The sequence below is a fragment of the Podarcis raffonei genome, chromosome 9, assembly GCF_027172205.1.
Source record: "Podarcis raffonei isolate rPodRaf1 chromosome 9, rPodRaf1.pri, whole genome shotgun sequence".
In the NCBI taxonomy this organism is placed as follows: domain Eukaryota; kingdom Metazoa; phylum Chordata; class Lepidosauria; order Squamata; family Lacertidae; genus Podarcis; species Podarcis raffonei.
The window spans coordinates 53,280,021-53,298,032 of NC_070610.1; positions in this window are offsets into that span (position 1 = coordinate 53,280,021).

The following is an 18,012-nucleotide window of genomic DNA, read 5'->3' on the forward strand; positions in this document are numbered from 1 at the left end:
TCGTACCTAGCCACTGAATTGCTCTATTCATTCACTTTTGTAAAGTTTCATGGCTCCCTCTTGGCCCAAGCTTCTTTTTCAGCCGATCTTCTCTGAGGACACTATTTCATATTTATCTGAAGCTAAACATCTGAATGAGGCACAAAACAGAGTAGCCCTTCAGTTCCCTTATTGCTACTGTAGATTTTGAGAAGCTCCATCCATGCCCAGGACAACTAGCTGTTTATTCTCACTTATCATAATCTGCCCCAGTTTTCATGCCACCAGAAATCACCCTGCCCTTAATACGTTCAATACAACCTTAAAAAACACAAAAAACCCACCATAAGGAGAGTTTATGTGGACATTTTATGGGTATATATTGTCACAAGGTTTAAAATCCTGATGGTTCTAGTGTTGTCCATATATTTTTCCCTGAGCCTTTAGCTCCTTTTATCTGTTCTTTTAAGACTTTAAAATCTCTTCCAATCTGCTCAGTAGCTATCGTATAAGTGTTTATGGTACTCATATGGAGGGCCAGAAAGGGAAACTGGTCAAAGGGCCTAATCAGCTCTGTTGATGTCTGACACAGACTGTGGGCAAATGGAAGGACCTCTTGAGATGTTGGTGCTAGTGAGCAAGCATCTGCCTCTACAGGATACTGAGGACCTCTGAAATACCTGAATTAGAAGGGTTTTTTAAGGCTATGTCACATGTGTTCAATTCCACCAATATGTTGAATGTTTCTGGACAGCAGGAGTATGCACATCATTGCCTACCACGTGCATAATGTGATGTGTGTATGCATAACCATCTTATGTTCACATACACATACACACTCACCTAGAATCTATCTCTATGATTCTTCTAAGAATCAGGCAGTTGTGCATGTAGCCAACATCACGTTACATAAATCATGTGATTGTTATGTCCCATCGCCCATCTAATATTTATTGGAATATGTACCTATGGCTAACTTATTCATGCTGGAAGCTTCTGTTACTTTTTTCTGGTTCCCTTCCTGAAGGACCATCCTGCCCTGGGGAGAGGGGAGAAGAAAGGACCTTGAGGAACTGTCACAATCCAGCTTCCATAGCAGACCACCTTGTCCTGAAGCACAAACAAGTTGTCTTATCCATTCTGTTGTATTTTTTAAAATCAGTGTTTATTGCTGTATTAAACTTGTGTAAACCACTTTGGATAATTTCACTGAAAAGCGGTATATAAATACTGTCCACACATAAAAACTTCTCTTCTTCCAAACATCTATATTTACTGCTAAGTACATGAACAGATAGTAATTTTCTGAATTATATGTTGTAGAAAGAACGTATAATCACAAACCTTTTGTTGATCTTCAGTATCAAAATATCGGTGCTAAGCTATAGAAATACTTCATTAAAAAGCCCTCCCCATGTAGTTAATTTTGTTTAATGCCATAAATGTATTTAATACTATCCAAAACAAGTCATCGGGTCTGTAACTTTAATGGAAATACTCCCCCTTATTTATTATATTTGATTTATTGGCAAAGTAACTTTCTGCTAATGAAGATTGAAGGCATAGGGAGAGACGTGTTTGCAGAGGAATATGAACTCTACCCAACAGCCAGGAAATGGGAGAAAAGGAAAGTAAGATAAAGGCTGGTTAGATTACAGGAGGGGGAAAATGTCCAACATAAACTGAAATGTAACTTGTATCTTAGAGAAAGCAATTTAGGTTTAAGAACAGCTGCCTCTCTAGAGGGTCAGATGTATGAGCAATTAAAATAAAACATGTTGATTTTAATATTCCTTGGTAACGGAGATTGATCATACAGAGTGCTGTTGACTGTACATCAAGAAACAATTTAGGATCCAGTTTAAAACAAAGTTTATAATCCTTGTTTAATGGATTTTACTACTTCAGGCTGTACAGTGCTGTAAAAATGATTAAAATGTGCTCTCTCAGTGTAATCAATAAAACTTCCTGCTATAAGATTGGTTTGGTTCCAGTGACTCTTCCAGGTAGCTCTACAGTGCTGTGTTTGTAGAATTTCAAATAAGTAATCTATCATTATTTCTATATACAGGATTCATTAACTACTTCATCCTTCAGCTTATTAGTACCAAAGTCAGCCAAACAATCCAAGTGAAAGGTCACCTCTTAACGAATACCATAGTTAGACCAAAACATACATCAAAACTTAACAGAAATGTGTCAAAATCCAGTGGCAGGAAATGGAGAAAAGGTTAGTGTGGGACATTCGCACTACAGAACAGAAAGTGCCTAGGTATGGAAATTTGGAAAACTCATTTCAACTGTCTGTGGGAAAACATGCATTAAACTAGGTTAAGGAATGGGTCAAATCACTTATTAGGGATGGGAAGAGCATAAAAATAAAATTCTCTTCCAGTGAGCTTCTGCTCTTTAATATATATGAAATGTGATCTGCAATGTTTAAAGAAGTAGAGGATAAGAGGGTGAAGTCTTCTACTTTTAAATTAAATTCACACCATGGCAAACAGAATTATGATTTTGGAAGCAATAACATTACTAATTCCATGTTTCAAAAAAACAACCTCATGTCCCAGTGTGTCATCAACTGTTTTTCAGAAAACTGGCATACAAATTTGTATTCAAACACTGCCCGTCCAAAGAAATGATTAAATCCCATCAAACATTTTGCTCACAGCCAAACCTTCAAAGCACTTGAAATATTTGGATTTAGTCTGATTATTTCTAGGCATTTTACTTAACTAGCTTGGAGACTCCTGTCTTGGGTTTTCTTCTTCATACCACAATGATCATCTTGGTTGCCCTCCTCTGCACATGTTCCAACTTGTCAACATCCTTCCTAAATTGTGGTGCCCAGAATTGGACACAATATTCCAGGTGTGGTCTGACCAAGGCAGAATAGAGCGGTACCGTTACTTCCCTTGATCTGGACACTATACTTCTGTTGATGCAGCCTAGAATGGCGGTAGCTTTTTTGCTTATGCATCACAAAAAATTGCTGTTGTTGTTGGTAGTGGTAGTGGTGTTATTATTTTTACAGTTTCTGTAGGTTTGAACAAGATAAGCGTGATGCCAATCAGTGAATCCAGTAGAAGCTAAAGATGTAGTTGAGATAGTTTGGTTAGAGAAAAGTTTGCACATAAAACAGTTACTTTTTCTTTTGTGGGAGAATACACTAGCCATTCTCAAGGGTAGGTTTCTCTACAGTGGTACCTCGGGTTAAGAACTTAATTTTTTCCGGAGGTCCGTTCTTAACCTGAAACTGTTCTTAACCTGAGGTACCACTTTAGCTAATTGGGCCTCCCGCTGCCACCACGTGATTTCTGTTCTCATCCTGAAGTAAAGTTCTTAACTCGAGGTACTACTTCCAGATTAGTGAAGTCTGTAACCTGAAGTGTTTGTAACCCAAAGCATTTGTAACCCGAGGTACCACTGTATTTACTTTGGTGGAATAGAATAGAACAAATTCTTTGAGCAGAACTGAGCTTGGGTTTTTTTATGTTCGCTTTAAAGTGCTGACATTCTGATGGACCTTTCTCAATCCAGAATAATACTTCCTCGTGGTCCACAAACCTAAATCATTATTGTGTCTGAAATCACTAGTAGTTGGTATGTTTGTGTTTGCAATGCTAGGGTTTTCGCGCAGATCATTTGTTTTCCAATTCTTTAAGATGACAATGAGCTTGAACTGGTTCTTTTGCTGTAGCTAACTCATGGCGTGCTCCTTCAGTGTCTTGTGTTAATTATTTGGCTGTAGGTACTGTCACTTTCTCCAGAAGTATCTATACTTGTAGCGGTAGTTACTGACAACAGTTCTCCTTGAAGTTCTTGTATTCTGTATGTAAACTGGTTGTTTCTCAGAATGCTCAGTGTAATCTACTTGCTTTTCTTTTGTTTGTGAACACGAATGTTCTGTACCTGGGGGATTATTTTAGGGTTGCATATGCTTGCTGTACAAAGTACAGTGGTCGGCTTTAAACATCTGAGTATTCCCTTCTGTTATTTTTGTTGCTTTCGTTTACTATCACCACTTCCACATTGCTTATTTATTATTATTTTCACAAAAAGTCAAAATTTAATGCTATTGTGATCCAAAATGGTGTAAAGGAATCCTCAGTTGCTCTCAGAACACATGCTATAATAACTGAGCTGAACACATGTATTGTTTCATAGTTGACTTCATCATTGGATTCTGAGCAGCTTTAAAGGCTCTGTGAACTTTTCTAAGCAGTAAGTACGTACTCTTATACCATCATAGACTCATCATATGTTTAATGTTACTAAGCAACTGGGGCTAGATAGCAAAATCTGCCCCCTTTTAAAAAATGGAAATATGCCGAGGTCCCCCTAGATTATGATTACACCCAATCCATATGTAAATCCATCACTGCTGGCTATAATCCTTAGGAAAAGCTTGTGAGGTTTGTCCCCATATTGCAGATGGAAGGTTAAGGTCATGGCTGATGTAAACTTTCTCATTCATAGTTCAGTTGCATAGAATTGACAAATGTCTATTGCACAAGGTAAACACAGTGCAGAAAGGCATTTTCAAAGACAATTTTCTACTATTAAAACATGTTTGGGCATTTTTATGAGCATTCCTTGTGCTGTGCCTCCCATAACATCTGGAACACAACATGTCTCTCACCAGACAGGGCTAACCAGATTTTCTTCTCTATTGGTCCAGATCAAGTCTAACAAGAATTTCCCTATGGGCAATTTTGAAAATTATCACTGCATGGAATTTGATGAGACACAAAGGGAATGTCACATTCAATTGTGGTATTTTTGTACCGTTTGAAGGTTAAGTAGCTCCCATCTCCATCTTTGAACCTTACATTGCCCCTTAGTAAAAGTACCAACCTTTATTTGGGAAGTAGTAGTATGGTATTCAGACTAAAGGTTAGAAAAAAATACCAGTGCATACAGAGTTTGGAAAGGCTTTCCGTTCTATTTTTATGCTGCAAGAATTTACATTACATATTCAACTGGGAACCAATGACGTTATGATTATCATTTAGATGTAGTTGCCCTTGGCATATTGTACAGGCCCTGTGAAAATATACCCACCATTGCAGAGGTCACCTTAAACATCAGCAACTAATAGAAAGAAAGGTTATAGAGTGCTATGTTTTGACATAGTTCTGTGAGGTGACAGCAGACAGCTATTGTGTATATTTAGATGAATTATTACCTTGGAATTAGGTCATCTGTATGTAACAAAAGTCTTCTCCAGTGAAGCTTTCTCCACCAATAATGATAAACTAATGACACAGAAAATGAAATAGGAGAACCTAGGGCTGAAGCAATATAGAAGTGAAAGAAGTGTGGATAAGATACCAATAGGAGCTGTATATAAACAGCTCTGCTCCAAAGGTAAGTGGAGATTGTCAGTATATAAACCAGCCAATAAGAAGTGTCCATCTTGACAGAGATCAATGAGACTAATGTCAGCATCGGGTCTCCCTGGGCAGCTACCAGGACCTCAGTGTTCTCCACAGGCCTGGGTCTAGCTGCTATTTAAAATTCCCACAAAGCTTTGCTCTAGGACAATGCAACAAAGAATAATAATTATGGCTACTAGATCCAACTGTATGGTGCTATTTGATAAATAACCAGAATGGGGTTTTTTTCAGGGCGGCAAAAACCTGAGAAACAAGCTAAATCTTTACAGGAAGCACTCTTGTATTGTCTGAAAGCTCCCCAAGAAAACAATCAAACAGAAAAAGGGACAGAAAGGGACAACTGTCTGATTGCAGCCTTGGTTGATGTTTGCTTGATGTCTTGTGGCAACAGCAGATTTCAGGTGGTGTTACATACTTGATACTATTTAGCTTCTTGTAGTGGAAGCAAGCTTCAGGTGGGTCTTATTGATTAGACAAAATACATTTCAGGCAAAAATATGGTGATCATATTAGCACACTCAGTTTGGCAGGATACCCGATATTAAAAAAAGCAGGAACAATGTTTAGTAACATTGGTTTTTTAAGAACGTGGGAAAAGATTCAAAATTAAATATTTATTTCCTTTTCCAGGGAAGATGATGAAATGAATGAATATTAATAAGAATGGGATAACAAAAAAACCACAGGGCATAAATGTTAAGGGAATAAACCTTCAAGTGCATCGAGACCAAAAATAAAATGTTTTACTTTAGTCTTGAGACATAACATTCATAATGCAACTACCGACTTCTGCAGTTTGCCAATTGTTTCTTATTCACAGCCTCAGATTTCACATCAAGTTTCCCTTAAAATACCCCAATGTGAGAGACAGTTCAGAATAACAGGGTCTCTGGTGCTTATAGGTGAAGAACAAAATGCTGACAGCCTTCGCATAAGAAGCAAAGGGCAAAATCCAACTAGCAAGGCTACTGTGTAAGCCCTGCTGGCACAACCATATAAGAATTGTGCTGCTGAACAGTATAAATATTTCAGTCAGGAAAAAGTTTTAATGGCCCCAAGCCCTTGCATACCATATGAGTGTTGACATTGGGTCAACGCCTTTGATAACTCTAATAATGACACCTGCCATCCCCTCAGTTCTCCTCTTCCTCCTCCTTAGCTGCTCAGGCATCATATTTCTGAATTAAAATTGTAGTTTTACACTACCAAAGTGTTGGCTAAGGGCCTTTCCTCACTTACCATTTATAGCAGTATACTGGCTATATGATCTGACACATTTTTAAGAGTGAATTTGTAGCTGATTGTCTGCACCTTTTGTCACATGTTGAATGCAGGGTATTCCTTAATGTAATGTGCAGATATTCAGATAAGGGGGTGAGTGGCAGGATCACCTGTCCTAGACCCATGAGCGTGGCCAAGGGGGGCAGCTGTCCCCCTAGATCAAGTAAAACAATAGATATACTTAACTAACTGACCAATCACATCGGTTCTGCCCCCCCCCCCAAAAAAATTCCTGGCTACACCCATGGCTGGATCTGCAACTGGCTTCCGCTAAGTACATGTAAGGCTCTTTCCCTGCAGTTAGGAATTCTGCTTTTACAGGGTTTCTAAGTTCCCAGAAAGAGCCTTAGACACATACAAATTTATGAGCCTATATTCAGCTCATCACATGGTGGTTAAGATTAAGGACAATGGAGGCAGACTTTCTCCCCTGGTCCATGTGTTTTTTGTAATGCATGCACAGGCCTTTGGATTTATTTTGCCTAATTCACACTTGACCTAGGTGGCATGGTTGCAGCTGTGAAACCACTTCCCTATGACTTGTACCCATATCACCAAATTAATGCATGAAAAGTATTCCACTCGCATCTTGTGGTTTTCCCCTCCACCTGTATTGCTGGCCTCTTAAAGTCAGATTTAATTTAAATCAATGCATTAAAAAAGGAGTAACTTGTTCTAAGTGAGAAGTTTACGAAACAACAACTTAAATTTAGGATTGTTGTTTTAAAAAAGAACATCATTGACTTTGCTTCACCCTGTACATATCAGAGTCCCAGTGGGTTATCTATCCTGCTGAAGTCTATGAACATAAATGATTTTGGCAGTGTAGTCTACGTATTGCATTTGTACAGCTAAATAAGCATCCTGTCTTATTTTTAATATGTCTGCAAAGGAGAGTGTTCCAGCTATTCTTTTATGCCTCTCTAGCTTTTCCAGAGACTGAAGGACTTTTTCATTGCATAAAGGTACTTTATGACACTAAGATGAAGTATTCCTCAGATCTAGCAGTCTGAAAAACTGATTACGTCCTTCTATACCTTCTAAGGATACTGATGTTATTGAGTCTAATTTAATTTTCAGTTCACTCTACATTCGGCAGGGAACAAATTATTCTTTTATTGAAGGTACTGCTGGCCTTAGACGTTTATTCCACATTCTCTGCCCACAAGTTTTTGCTTTTGACAGCTGCATATTCCACTCTGCTCCACCTGGTGTTCTAATGTCCTTCTGCCCATATATTTGTCATGTTTTATTTTGGGATTCGCCTACGAAAGAGCGAGAAATCTTCAATCCTGCAAAGAAGCATTACTGAAAGCAAGGCAGTTTCAAGATTCTGTGAATATAACATGTCAGAAGGATATGTGAGGCATTCGGTGAAAAAACACCATGCACTGTTTTTAGATGCAGTTTGTTTATTATGCAGGCAACAAGAGTGTTATTTGCTATCAACATCTTTATAGAGTGTCTTCAGATAGACAGCAGCTAGTCTGAGCCACTGCAACACTTTGCATAGGAAAAGTAATCTTCCAGAACCACTTCAGCAGGGATGGCCAATGAGCAAATAAAGAGGAATGTGGAGAGGAATTCTTATCCTATAAGTCAGGCTCTGCTAACCTAGTGCCCTCCAGATGTTTTAAACTATAACTCCCAGACAGCATATGGTGAGAGTTGTTGTCCAAAAACATCTGGAAAGCGCCAGGCTGATGAAGTCTGGCCTTTAGGACATGTTCCTCTTCTCTACACCTTCCTTGTCTTTCCTTGCAAAGATAGTCTTGTACTCACACCATGCCAACCTATCCGCTATCAGTATTCATTTATATTATATGTTTGTTTTTTTCAAGTGCTATGCGGCAGATTGCAAGTACAATTTGGTGGTGGTGCTATTCAGGAGTTCAGCATCTGTCTTAATGACTATAAATTGGGGTGGCAAACTTGACCCCTATCTATGTGTGTTCCTTTGAAAAAGGGATGCTTGAGAAATTGGTTCCTTCAAGTCCCAATGTGACCTACTCCGATTCACATGCCGCAAAATATTGTGTGAATACAGAATACAGTTAACCTTCAGATTTCACATCTCCTTCAATTTTGTGATGCTTTTGTCAGTTTAAAAAATGGAAGTACCAAAAGGTATAAATTAGGATAAACTAAAAATATTTAGAAATATGCACTTAAATATGAAAAAACCCCACAGAGATGGGACAGAATAGACTTATGAATGAATACATGCAAAACTGACATGAACTGGAAATAGTCTGATCAACCCATAACTAAACTGGGCTCTCCATGCTTGTGAAGGGCTCTCTAAATGAAATCAGAAAACCTGGAAAGGTAAGTGCTTTGTTCAGATGTCTAAAGGCATGTGACCAGATTTGCAGAAATCTCTGCATCTTTACCTATGAAGGAATGTTTTGTAGTACTGCTTTCATGTCTATAGATCTGATAGGGAGAAGTGAAGGGTATAACCACTGCATCTTTCATTTGAGCCAAGATCTACCCAAAATTTCAAGGTGGGGATGTCTTGCCCACATAATATGGAATTAGCTGTACATTCATTTCTGCTGTGGACCATTTCTATTCTTAGTGCCACCTACGTGTAGGTGAAAGATGTGGAAAAGGGGTCACTTTCTACTCACTCCCTTGGCAAGAATGCATTTAAAACACCAACCCCCAAATATTTCTCATTTTACAACTGTACTGAGAAGCTTGTGAGCTCTGCAAGTTTGTGTTGAACTTGTGTTGAGCTTCACTCATATTTTCAGGGCACACATTTAGGAGAAATGGGATATACTTTAGCTTGCTCAGACGGCTTTCACTTTTTTTCATTGGAGCAGCTACTGCAAGTTTGCAGAGTGATTTTAATCAGCCACTGTGAAGTGATATTTCAGTGGTATTCTTGCCAGCCTGAACAGATGGGTGACACATGCCTTTCATTAAAATTTTGCTCATGATTCTGCAAGCCGTATCCTTGAAGAGAATGAAAATGTTTTCAGTAAGTTGAAATGGGTAATTATAATCTAATATACTGCACTCCCTTCTACCCCCCACTGCAATGATCCAAAACTGGCCTACATATACAGGTTTATGTACTGGATTGTACCACTTTGGACTGGAAGTGGGGAACTGCATTTCAACATAGCCCTAATATTTATTTAAAAGAATAATCTGAGGAATAAGAGTTCTACCCTACCTTCTTTGTGATTTGCTAGTATTCTGGGTATCTTAGGGTGGGGTTGGGGGGGAGGGAGTGTAGAAATTTTTTAAAAAGCCACCCCACACCTTATGTTAGAAGTGGTATAGTCTGTTCCACACATTATAGCTCTTATGGGGAGCAGCCACTGTAGGCTTGCCATATAGCAGGAAAATTCCTGGAATGTCCTGGTTTCCTCGTGTAAAAAAGGCATCAGGGGGGATTTTTGCCAAATTGGCAACATGTCAGGGAAACGCCAGATGTATGGCAATATGATGGAAAAAGTAACAAACTATTCTTAATACCACTCATCCTAAAAAAAGCTCAACTTTTGGAAATATGGCACCCCTAAGCCACTGTAATTAATTTATTTCAAGTACCTTAGATATGGTGATCATGGGTAACGGTCCTAAGCATCTGCCTATCTCTGAAACAGACTTCTCAATGCTCACACTCAGAAAAATGACATTGATAATAACAGAAGAAACGTATATAGGACTATGGGATCCCACTTAACATTTTTTGAGTTTGCAGTGCAATTTGTCTAATGGTGGGTTGAATTTATTATGGTTGCTTTTATCATCAATCATTTATAAAGGGCCTTAGAAATTTGTCACTCTATATGCTAACCATATACTTTGACATCTCTTTTATATTCCTGCTCACATATATTCTTCTGATTAACTCTACCACATAGGTCAACCATTTGCTCTCTATACATCTACATACTCCTGAGTATGACCCACTGCTCAAAATCAACAGGTTTAATCCTTGATTGTAAATTTTTAAATATTTGCTCAGTCCTTCATAATTATTCATAGAACAGACTAATTCAAAAGAATATAAAAGATCCCTTTCATTGTGGAAGTAACACATTTATGCTACAATAATCCACAGATGGCTTCTGACTTTTCAAAGCTGTCTTTTCTCCATCTTTTTTCTTATAAAGTGAGTCAAGTTTTCCATTAAAGCAAACCCCAACGTCTATCAAGTCATTAATTTGTTGTTGGTATTGTTCTCAACATACAGGCATAGAATAATCTGGCTGCAGACAATATACATGAAATGGTTCCTTGAGTCCACTGGTTAATATAAATTTAATAAGAAAAACAGTGGCTCTAATGCAGCTACATATCCCATAACATATAAGTCACTGGGTTATATCCAACAAAATCAGAAAAGACCCATTGAAATTAATGGATTTAAGCATCTTTAAGTCCACTGATCTCAGTGAGTCTACATTATATCCACTAATTTCACTTACCTTTTGCAAGTAGCACAGCATTGTGACACAGCGGTGCCTTGCCTCACCCAACTATTGCCCTCAGCTGGGTTTCTAGCTGGGAAGCCTCTCCCAGTGGCTAGGAAATTTTAAATTGCCCTCCTGCAAATTTACCAATGACAGATGGGCCAGTGGGCAGGCCCAGTCAGGGGGCGGAGCTGACTGAGTCCTCATGAGGATTTCATTCAGGTTCATTCTTTGAGTTTAAAAAGGAGTACCTGCCCCTTACCTGGCTCCATCCATTGGAAGGATCTAGGTATCACATGTGATGTCATCTTCCTCGAATCCCCCCCACCATCTTTGTAGTCGTACACCTTTGGGCTGATGAACTCCGGAACCACTGTATACATTTTGGGTCTGATTAATGTGCAGTAGTGACTGTGCTAACCAAACAACCCTCACGTTCCAACAGGGTCCTTCATTTATGATGAACATTTCTCATTCTATGCTTACAATTTAATATCTCCTTTTCTGTCAGTTTCATTCCCTCACAGGGATTTCACTCAGGTCTGCTCATTGGCACCTCTGTCCTTTTGGACCCACCCTCCCTCTTCTTGAGGTTTACACTTTCCCATCTCAGGTGTATGTTTATGTTTCTCAGGTGTATCCAATTGATTGGATGACAATCAGTTGCTGTATTCAGGGCTGGGGAGGAATTTATCCTTCAGGTCTATCGGCTGACCTGGGGTTTTTGCCTTCCTCATAGTAAGTGTCACAACTTTGGCATTGGGTGGAGCATTAGTCTCAGCTGCAGGCGAGGTTGTAAGCCTCTGCCTGCTCCTTCAAAGGAATGGAGTATCCCATTAAAGGGATCCTGGAGTGGTTGCTCCTGTCTGCATGTGGAGTTTGGTGGTTATAGGGTTAACCTTTTGTATGTCCTGCATCTGAGGAGGAGCTTCCAACATCCAGAAGCTGAGTTCTTTCTCTGTCTGTTAGTTTCACTTCTGACCGGGAAGCGAGGGTGATGGACGCTATTGCCCTGGTCTCCGATGGAACCATTTCTTTTATCTGTCTGATGTAAATAAAGGCTGTTTAGTTAGCAAGAAAACAGCTTATGGACTTTTCCCTTTCTTCCACACGTCAAGCACACACTGCCGCTCTGCTGCTGCCTGAGGGGTTCTGGCACAGAGGAAACGTGCCGGACCCAGTCAGTTTTCCAACTCTGCATGCCCAGTCAGGGGCTAGGGCCATAGCACCCATCCAGGTGAGCCGGCTGGAGTCATACTGATTTGATGTATGTCATAGAACCTCTTCACTGGCTCAACCTCACAGAAATCTTCCAACAAGCAGGCTGGATGAACCTGGGTATGCCCAGTATCTAAGCCAAAGCCCCTTACATGGGCAATCAATAAAGGTGTGGCCTAATTTGAACCAAAGATCATTGTCATGAGTGGTTATTCAGTCATATGCCTGGCTGGGGGTGGAGAGCTCATGGTGCCTTGGGCCTGCAACTCATGAATTCCCCCTACCTCCAATCTATTTTTGGAACTCATTATCGTAGTACAGGCTGTATTGCATTTTACAGGAAAAAATGTGAATAATACTCCCCACCCACATGCAGGTTTCGCAGGGAAGAGTGACTTAAAAAGCTATTTTAAATACAATCACCAATTAGCAACTCTGTTTTAGACAGCAATTAGCAGTCCTTTCAAGATGTAAAAGACAGTAAAGTGAAAATATTTTGCTGTTGAAAAATGTATATGCCAAAGACTTGTCCAGGAAAATGGCTTTGAAAATTGAAGAGAAAATGTCTAAATACAGTGCCGCAGAAATGAATCCTGTCAAGACACCATGTGAACTGTTTAACGTTTCTAGCATTTAAACTCTGCTGGATGAGGCCAAAGGCCCATCTAGCTCAGCCTCCTGTTCTCACAGTGGCCAGCCAGATGCCTATGGGAAGCCTGGAAGCAGCACCTGAGGGCAACCTCATTCTCTCCACTTGTGATTCGCAGCAACAGGTATTCTGCTTCTAGCAGTGGAGTTAAAACATAGCTGTCATGGCTAGTAGCTACTCCATAAAATTGTCTAACCCTCTTTTAAAACCATCCAAGTTGGTGGCTATCACCACATCACATAATTTTTTTAAAAAAATACTTTTGGTTTTGTGTTTATGCGGGTGTGTTGGGTCTGCAACAAATAACTTAGTGTTACCCAGATCATTACTCTTGACATGGGTGGCGCTGTGGGTTAAACCACAGAGCCTAGGACTTGCTGATCAGAAGGTCGTGGTTTGAATCCCCGCGACAGGGTGAGCTCCCGTTGCTCGGTCCCAGCTCCTGCCCACCTAGCAGTTCGAAAGCACGAAGTACAAGTAGATAAATAGGTACCGCTCTGGCGGGAAGGTAAAAGGCATTTCCGTGTGCTGCTCTTGTTCACCAGAAGCAGCTTAGTCATGCTGGCCACATGACCCGGAAGCTGTCTGTGGACAAACGCTGGCTCCCTCGGCCTATAGAGCGAGATGAGCTCCGCAACCCCACAGTCGGCCATGACTGGACCTAATGGTCAGGGGTCCCTTTACCTTTATTAACAACAAAGCATTTAGCTGCCTCTTAAATGATCAAAAGCTCTGCTTCTGGTGGACCTCCATTAATGAGGGAAACCCACAACTAGCCTGTGATAAAAGACAAAGCCCCCTTTGTTCTCTCGTCAACCTAATCTTATGTAAATAATTCCCAGAGCTTGGCTTTTTCTGAAGATCTCAAAAGGTAAAGTTGGAGAACAGGCCTGAACCAAAAATCCCTTTCAACATACATTATAGCCCTGAGCTAGCCAACATGCCTTTCAGATGCTGGTGGACTACAACTTCCATCATCCCTGACCATCTGTCATACTGGCTAGGCTCATGTGAGTTGTAGTCCAACATCATTTGGAAAAAACCACATTCGTTACCCCTGATATAGCCAACTGGCCAATCTCTGTTTTGCTTGTAACCTCATATCAATAGCCATTGTAGATAATAATTCCCTCTTGTTTGCTTTATTTGGGGCTGCACATCTAACAGTACATGGATTGACAGCTTCCAATATTAAAACAGCTAGTTAGTCCACTAGATGATATCATTTTACCAATCTAGTATATCATTTTGTGGGGCCCGATCAACAAAACTAAAATACATTTACAGTGATCTAATATTCACGATCCTGATGCTATTTTCTTGTTAAGGAAAAGCAGCCTGCCACTTTGCTGCAAAGCATAATTTCTTTCTTTGTCAAATATGCATTGATTTTTTTTCTCCTCTTGAAATATGATCTCAAAGATGTAGAAAGCCCTGCAGAATGATTTACCCTTCATTCTGAGGTATCAGTAATCTGGAAGGATTATACATACCACTATGTATTGTCTGCAGCAGTTTCAGTATGTACATGTTATGGATATCAGAACATTAGAGAACTGAAAAACAAAGAGGCAATCAATGAATATTTTTGTTTTGTTAATATGAATGTCTGTGGAGAAGAAATGTATTTTGACCCCTCAAATTATGTCAAGCAGTGGAAGGCAATTCAAAATATTCTGGCAGATATTCACATAAGGAACGGTTCACAAAGTGGTGCTGTTCAGGGTAAAGCTTGTTTTCAGGCAGGATGCGACAGCCACTTGTGGTGAACACTCATGCTAGTGGTCCATCATAAGTTAGTTGTGGTAATGGCATGAGGGAGAAGCCCCAGGCTCAATTTTGATTGCTTCCAGCAATTATGAGAAAAAGCAGAGAAACCTTGTGGGGAGGAACTGTTTATGAAATTTGCTCTTAAGCCAAAACTCATCACCATTGTGCACCCAATTAAGCCAAGACCCGAGGACCAAACCAAATTGGATCTATTCTGAGGGATTCAGGCATTGGTTGAATAGAGTTTAGACAGTCATGGAGTGCTACAGATCAGGTCAAATGGTCCAGAACAACCCAGAGCTTTCAGGTGTAGGGCCTCAGGCAGGAAATCCTACAAAAGGCAGAGCCCTATATGACCACTGGCTGCCTCTTCTTGGAATGTAGGAGACCAGGATGTTGTAGGATACTGCCTGACTCTCCAGGGCGTGGGTTCTGCTTCATGAGCAGCTTTCCTGCAGTTGATTGGAGGCATCAATGAGGGACCTCATACACAAGTGCGTTTCCCCACTTGCAGAAGGAACACGCTGCAGAATGTAACTCCCTACTTTCCAAGAGTGTGGAAAGATGATGCAACATCTCCCCTCCTCTTGGTTGTATGTTTAATCAGGGTTGTTAAACATTAGCCCTGCCCCATGAACTAATTTGGGACTGGATCTGAGGCAGGGCATATGGTCTCTGGGTTGACCCAGGGTGGGTCAACCTGATTGGGTCCCCCCAGATGAGAGCCATGGAGCTGATCAGGGCTGGAAAATAACTCAGGACTATAACACACACTGGAGGGTGAGCATTACAAGCTGCTTCAGTTCATATATATATATATATATATATATATATATATATATATATATATATATATCCTGCCTTTTAAAAACTGTGATGATATCTCTAATTTACAAGCTACCACTCTTGCCACTTTAGGAAGGCATCTGGGGTCAAATCCTAGGTGATCTTTGCAGTGTGGCCATCAGGGACATTCTATGTGTTTCAAGAAGAGATATCATGGATGGAAAAGCTACATACAAGGAGATGCTGCAATGGCTTGAGAAGTAGCTATGTCGGCCATTGGATTTCCTGCTTCAAATGTTCCTTGCAGAATGAACCTTTGGCACATCAGAGGAACAGCAATGCTGTGAAGGTAAGCTAAGGAATCTTTACTGTTTTTTTGCGATGACTTTTAATACAATGGTGAGCACTTTGGGAACTGAATGGCAAACATGGGCTTTGACATGCATATAAGCTTCATGTAAATTGGTCCAAATTTCTCCTTAAGCCATAGAGTAACAAACTACATGGTAATATATAATGTATTTCTGCAATGGCTACATTGTAAATATCCAATCCCCCCCTCCAAAAAAAAAAACCAGGTATTGCACTAGACCTAATTTTAATAAGCCAAACATTGTGCAATATAACCTGGAGACTTTTTTTCACATGCCTACCAGACTGGGCAAATGATGGAATCATTTTTTTCAAAGATGAGAAAATGTAGGTGAACTTAGGTTAAACAATTTGCCCAAATCTGTGGGGGTGGGGGAGAAGACAGGAATGAAATCCCTAATAGAATTAATGGTACCCACACATGAGCAGCAAGTAATACACGGATCCTTTAATGGATTATCTTCATGTTTAATGCACAAACTGCGTTAAAATAACACCTTTCATGAACTTTGAATGACAAGCAATGCATTATTTAGTGAGATGAATGTGTGGCAGTTATTTTAATAATTGAAAGTGTAGGGAAGAGGAAGGGAGGTTAACGTCTCAAAATGACTGTGTTATATTTGTGCATGCAAGTACCTCAGCACAAAACAGGAACACAAGTACAACAAGCGGAAGATTTTCTGTGAGCATAGCCAAGAGGATATTTAGAATATAAAATACTGCCATCCATTTCTCCCTGTGTATGTTCTGATTGATGAACTGTGGAAAAGAGGGATTGTGCTGGAGCAGCGGGAATGATGAACAGGCTGTGAAGTTGCTTTGCACAAAAGACTTCCAATAAAACCAGTGGTGGCTGGGAGACCCAGGACCTGATAAGTAAGTAGCATGGGATGAAGGCATTATGCTACCTGGGCAAAAGCAGCTTGCCCAGGATGGTCTCCCTACAAAGCTGGAGATGGACTTGAATGAGAGCTATGAGCTGGGATGCTTCTGACAGAAATCTGAGTTTGGTTGTAGACTCAGGAAGTGGCAAGATCTCTCCTATGTCAAACAATAAGGACATTACCACTAGCCTACCTTTCAGGACTTTTGTAAAAGGCTCTTCGGGCCCTTTGGGAAAGCGAGTGCCACTTTCTACAATATTAAACCATTTGCCTTTCGTTTACAAATAATTATGGTTTTTCTGAATAATAATAGGGGTTTGATATCCTTTTGCTAGGACATGATGAACAGCATACAGCACTGTCTTAACTGGCAACCATGTCACTTGTCTACATATACTAGCACCTGGGAATAATTATATTGGCAATCGTATTGTCAATATTCTCTGCTTTCCTTGATAATCTATTTTGCAAGTTATGAATCTAATAAGGAGGTCCCTATATGTCACATCCTATTACATTTGTTCCCTAATATCTGCCTAAGATTGCAATCCTATATCCACATACCGGGAAGGATGCCCCTATGTGCTGACTAGGACTTGCTTCAGAGGAGACATGCGTAGGCATGCCTTGTGAACCTGTTTAAACTCCCCTCTTGCTGCTCCTGACATTCACTTTTCATGCTCTGAGGAGACATCTGACAAAGAAGATATATAAGGTATGGCTTAGTGATTGATTTTTAGGAAGCTGGCATCTTACTTTAGAAAGAGCAAAGTTTCATCATTTTTCTTCCTGACATTTGCTTCTTTTTCTTGCAACCTCAGTGGCTGAACCCTGGACATGACCTTTTGTTTTTCACAAGACAAAACATAAAGATAGAGAAATAGAGATGTTACCCTCCCCCCCCACCCAAAAAGTAACACCTTGTCAGGTGAAGCAACAAGTAATCAATTATTTTTTCTTTTCTTTTGGAGCATACTAAAACTGTGTTCAAAAGAACATTTGAGCAATGGATGGAATAACTGGTTATTTTCAGCTTATTAAAATGCTCTTATGATGTAGAGCATCTGAGCAAAAACTGTCATTTGGGTGACAATATTTAGGGATCAGAATGGGCACAGTAACCATGCCAAAAACAAGAACAGAGTAGCTTGTTCAATAACTAACATGGTCTCAGATTTAGCCCAAGACATTTTGCTAAAAACAAACCCCTGTGTTGCAAATCACAGAAATAT